The sequence below is a fragment of the Physeter macrocephalus genome, chromosome 5 (assembly GCF_002837175.3).
Source record: "Physeter macrocephalus isolate SW-GA chromosome 5, ASM283717v5, whole genome shotgun sequence".
Taxonomy (NCBI): Eukaryota; Metazoa; Chordata; class Mammalia; order Artiodactyla; family Physeteridae; genus Physeter; species Physeter macrocephalus.
The window spans coordinates 104,302,565-104,308,565 of NC_041218.1; the positions used below are offsets into that span (position 1 = coordinate 104,302,565).

General features: G+C 41.9%; 1 pseudogene; it reads right to left on the reverse strand.

Moving 5' to 3' along the window:
• Nucleotides 1–1,040: 1,040 nt before the first annotated feature.
• LOC102982020 (acireductone dioxygenase-like) lies at nucleotides 1,041–1,746 on the reverse strand (annotated as a pseudogene).
• Between the last annotated feature and the right edge of the window lie 4,255 nt (nucleotides 1,747–6,001).

Consider the following 6,001-nt stretch of genomic DNA (forward strand, 5'->3'; position numbering starts at 1 on the left):
AAGTGGTAAAAGATAGGGTCTAATTCCATTCTTTTGCATGTGAATATCCAATTTTACCAGCACCCTTTTATCAAAGAGGCTGCCTTTTCTCCACTGAGTATTCTTGGATCCCTTGCCAAAAAATAGCTGACCTTATATGCACGGGCTTATTTCTGCACTCTTGATTCTTTTCCATTGATCTATGTGTCTAGTTTTATGTCAGTACCATATTGTCTTGATTGCTATAGCTGCATAATATAGCTTGGAATCAGAAAGAGTGGTACTGCCAGCTTTGTTCTTCTTTCTCAGGATTGCTTTGACTATTGGGGGTTGTCAAGCAGTTCTGAGCTCCCTGAATCTTAAGATGGGAAGGGACGTAAAAAGACAGTTTTCAAATTCCTTACTCCATCCGTCCTTCAGCTTAAAGTCTATTTCAGTGTTTACAAATTCCAGGCTTCTTCCCCTCAAAGGCATTCTGGTCTAGCCAGAGGCAGCCAGAGGCAGTGGAAACCACATGCAGTTTGATTTCATCCTGATAGGTTGAGATCCCATCTCTGACCTCACCGGCTACCTAAATGCTCACATGGCTCAATTGTTTTACTAGAAATGAACAACGAACAGCAACGTAAGTAGAAGTAAGCATTTAAGTATTATTTTATATTATTTTTTTAACATGAAGGCAGCTACTTTATTTTGAACAAGAACGTGGCATGATCAAGCAAGGGTCCCCCTAACACGCCAGCTCGTCCCCCGCGGCACCTCCACCCAGCTTCCTCCGTGTTTTGGGAGAAAAGCAGCTTCTCTCTGCCCAGTCCTGTCATCCACTGTCACTCCTCTGCACAAAGCAGGCATGGCCTCGCCTAGTATCCGCTTAAAGTCCAAGAATCGGGTCCAGATGGGGGCAGCCAAGTGGCTCCGTTTGGGGAGCTGAAACTCACCGGGTCACACAGCTGAAGGCACGAGCTGACACAGGGCCACCGACCACCGATCCTGAATCGGAGAAAATGAGCGGATTTGCCCAGATGTCCACAGGTGCTTCCATGTACAAACCGGTTCTATAGCTACTTCCAGTAAAACGTATTCTGATCAAATAATCTTGCAGAGGAAAGCTCACCTAGCCTCAAGTCTACAGCACAAAAGCAAGGAGAATACGACAGATTTTCTGCTGCCATCACGTCCGGGACCTTCACGTGGAGGGCCAGGCTGCGCGATGCCCCAGGGCACCGCTGGGCCGTCTGCGACAGAAACTGCAGGTACTGCCCAGGGGCCTCGAAGTGGTCAGCCAGCCGGTTGAACGCGGGCCACACAGGGTCTCCCACAAACAGCCGCATGGCCTTCAGGTAGTTCTCGTCCAGCGTGAAGCGGTGGTACATCCCGGCGAGGAGAGAGATCGTGTCTCCTTTCTCCCTGAAGATCCGGATCCACCTGTCCTCTTTATCCCTCACGTCGAGGTACCCACTGGCGTCCAGGATGTAGCGAATCTCATCATCCAGGTGTAAACGCTCCTCGTAAAACATCTTCATCTTTTCTTCGTAATTTGGTAGTTTGTCTTTGCATTTGGTTATTATGTCCATCCAGGAGTAGTTTCTCTCTTTTCGGATCTTTTCTAATTCTGGATCATTCTCGTATTTGTCAGCATCCAGCTTCTAGCAAAGGACCCCGAGCCTGCGCAGCTTCTGCAGGTCGACCGGGCGCGCGGGCTGCGCGTGGTGGAGCCACCGCGGGTTGGTTGTCCGCTGACTCAACCAAGTGCCAGGCCTGCACCATGGCCGGGCCGGGGATGCCGCGCCTGACCCCGGACCGGCTCGGGCCGGTCTGAGCCCGGGACCCGCGCGGGCCCCCCCGACCCAACGTACTATTTCAATATTATGTGAACAATAGCTAATAATAGTAGGCCTAAGTGTTTATTGATTATTATGTGTGAAGTACTGTGTCAAGCCTGTGTTGCACCTTAGGAGATCAGTAGACTGTTTCCTCAATTTTGTATTTTAATCATTTAAGTAACTTTTCTAAGGTAAGAGGATAATTTTGGGGGGATAGCACGGACTTGAGTTCCGGGTCCGTCAGCACGTGGAACACCTCTGTGGCCTGCCTCTCACAGGGCATTTGACACAGGTGTTTGAGACATGACATTTTCAACTCCTTCCTGCCCTTCAAGATACTTTGACTTAACTCTGAAATACATCAAATCAGAAGAACATTATATTATGCTACTTTTTTCACAGTATTCTCTGAACAGAAAAATGAGATATTATGTCCAAGTCTGTAAAGGTGTCTGATTTTTTTTTTTTTAATTTTCTCTTAAGGAGAGTATTTCTTTTGTTGTCTATTACCCATATACATGGATCCAATAACACTACTGTAGATTAGAATGTCAAATGGGCTAGGGATAATATCCGACACGGTGCATTGTCTCTGCTAATATCTTAATTACTTTTGCAAAATAAAGCTCTGAAATACGCAAAGTAGCATAAGTGCTTCTTTAGCTTTAGTGTGTGTGAGAACCAACAAGGAAGCATGTTTTCTAGGCTGCACTCTGAGGTGCTCAATTGGCAAATCTACACGAAGATCCTGCAGTCCGCAATTGTAGCAGCACCTTTAGGTAATTCTAAGATGGGAATTCAGAAACCAAAGTTTGAGAAATGTTGCTATATAGATTGATAGAGGATTCCTTTCTTGAACGTATCCACAAAGAAACTTTTATTAAAATGGCATGTAGCATTCTTTCTTCATCGTTTGTCTCTTCTTTCTGTTTAGGTACATATTATGAGCAAGGCATTGTGTGGGAACCTGGAAGAAATACAAGGAGAAAGTCTTAACTATCTAAATTACTCCGTGTCATTTATAAGTTAGTGCACACTGTAAGGTTTTATGGGTACAATGAGTTATAGAATCAATGCCAGGGAGATTTAGAGATTGGTTAGTTCCACTTGATTAGGAAATAATGGCTCCCTGGAAGAAAGAACACCAGGTGAGACCTTCATTCATGGAGGTTGTATTACATTTTGTGGAAGAGATAAAGTTGATGAAGAAGAACGCAGAGACTGAAATTTCAGGGCGGCTGTGGGAATGGGATGTGGTCAATTGTGTCAAAGTTCTATTCAGAGAGTGCGTTTAACTGTGATTTGTGACGAGTGTCTAAAAGAACTTTAAAAGCAATATTCAAGAATTAAACCGTATGGCTTAGAAAGTATGGAAATATCAGATATTTCTTCGCAGGAAGGTGAAAGGTTCCATGTTGTGAGGTTTCTCATGTGAGAAGAAGATTTCTCACGGGTGTGTAAGGGGGATTAGAAAATGGAAAGACTAGAGATCACAAGTGGAAAGGGGCTGCTGGCGGCAGTAAGTGTGGGGATATAAAAGGGAAAATAAACATGGGTATTCAATTCTGAAGCAGAGTTGAGGCATGCTGTGACTGGCTGAATGTGAAAAACATGCAAATTTGGGAATTAAGATATACCCTTAAGTTTCTGTCTTAACTTTTAGAAACGATGTGTATGCCATTAATCTAGATAAGGGAGCATTGGGTGATTTGGAGCCATGCTGACGAACACAATGGGGCGTGCTGCCTTTTGACCTCATGCCTTTTGCACTATTGCATCTCTATCATGTGCAACCGAGCATCATTTCATTATTCAAGACCCAAGCTGAAGGATCCTCCCCTCTCTGGAGCCTTTGTTATCCTTGCATATCTTGATTGAGAATCTGGATATCAGTGTACTCACAGAGCAGAAATGAACTTTATAATAAACTCTATGGAAGAGGATACCATGTAATGAATGCTGAGGACTTGTATACCTCAAAATCATCACATGACATAGTTTTCTCATCTTTGCAAAAACTAAAGAAATGAGAACTATTAGGCATGGTTATTGTGTATATCTCTTATAAGCAGTTTCTCTATCCTAATTCGAAAAACACAAATTACATATGTATATAGTTATAAAAACTTACTGTTAGTTTCCCATTTTCTGAAAAGTAAGAAGATGGCTATGAAGTGTTTTGTGTTTTTCTTTTCATTTTTAAGTTTCTTATACTGCTGTGACTTTGATGTCAATATCCAGTAAAGCACCTTCTGGTGCGTGTGATATGAAAATGTGATTGCTAGTGAACATTAAACAAGGGATGCTGGTAATTTTACGACAATTATGTTTTAGCGTTCCATACGAAAACAATGGTAATCAAATCTCATGCTTGAGAACTTTAGCTGATTGTCACAGGGAGAAGCATCCTGCCACCAATGGTGTAATTACAGAGCAACGTTAGTGGGACATTTCACCTTCCTTTGAAGGGTAGGGTGAATCATTGTAACCGATATAATGCAGCTATGGGCTGATAGGCTGATGTAGCTTATCAAATCTTGTACTCAGATATACTGGCATTATATTCCATTTAAATGCCATGTATTATAATTAAGTTACATTTCCATGTTTAAGAAAATGAGCTTGATACTCCCATCTGCTACAGAGTAGATGGGTCTTCTGAGAATAGAAAAGAAAGACTTTTGTGTGCCATTCACATTTCCTTGGAGTGAGACTTGCTCTCATGTGCATAGGATTCTAAGCAAACTGTCTGCTTGTATTGCTTTTTCTCACCTCTCATGCCAATAGAATTCTTAAACCCGTCTCACTGGAGAAGAGAGACCTTTTCTGTCGTCCAATAAATGCTTCAAATCCTGACGAGACACTGAACATGTGTGAAAGCTGTGTAGGAATCAACACCATATGACCCAGAGGTGACCACAGAATCTATTTTCGTAATAGAACAAAAATAAATCATGCAAGAAACCGTTTGCCAAGGCTTGGCCTGCATTTTAAATGTCCCCATGAGCTCCGCGTACACCCTTGTGACAGCAGGGCATGAAACTTGGCACCACACCTGAACACAACAACAGGGATTCTTGTGTCAAATTTTAAAGGTGATTTTGGCCAGAGAAGATTTCAACTAGTGAGTAAAAGGAAGGTTGCACCATGCGTACGCACACGTCTCAGCCCTTTAAGCAAAAAATTTTACACAATAGATCTATGTAGTGCAAAAACATGTCTAATCTTACCACACTTGTCTTTTAAATGTTAGAGGTAAAATGAAGGGCAAACGCATAGTGAAAACCTTATTTGGAATGACTCACTATCTAAACTGAAATACTGAGGCGCCTCTGCTGTTTCTTGCTTTTCTTCTACAGGTTAGTTTTTCATGAACCCAGGGGATTCCAAGGAGCATAGAGGACCCATAAATTGGGATTAGCAGTCATTATAAATGGCAGCTCTTGCCCTATGCACCTTAGAAGGAAAGGAAGACCATATTCAGTCAGTACACTTATATTCTTTGGCTAAACAGTGGAGAGTAATTATGAGGAAAAAGAAAGAAACTGCATACACCTGAGTGCTAACTTTAGCAAAGGAATTAAAAAACTCTCATAAGAAGAATAATCCTAATAGCTAAGAGTTAAGAATTTGCAATGTATCGTGCAATTGACATTATTGTATTGACATTACAATACATTATCTCATGAAATGACCCTATGAATCCTGTGAGATAATTATTATTTTTACCCATTCTGTAGATGTAGGAGCTGAGGCTCACAGAGGGATTAGTAATGGGATGAAGTTCATTCAGCTTCTGCGTGGACAGGACTCCACCACAAGCCTGTCTAACTCACTGGTATAATGCAAAGTTAGTAACACCTCTCTCAAAAAATATCTTTTTTATAGGCCTTTGCCAATTTCCATGGTGTAAACACTCTTACCGTGATCAATGAAAATAAGGAAGAATTGCACAAAATCAGCTCTCCCAAACTTTGAGTCAGTCCTTACACCATAGAACTCTGACTCCAAAATCCCTAATTTCCACCATTAGGTGGATATTAGCATGAGTCATAAAAGAAACAAGACAAAAGACAGAAACAGCAAAAGAAAAAAAGGGTAAACTCTTAGGTGGGGTTCTGGCCATGTTTCTTCTCTCACGAACCATCTGGGTTACAATCCTTAAGAATTAACATATATTGTAGAAAAAGATGCCCATT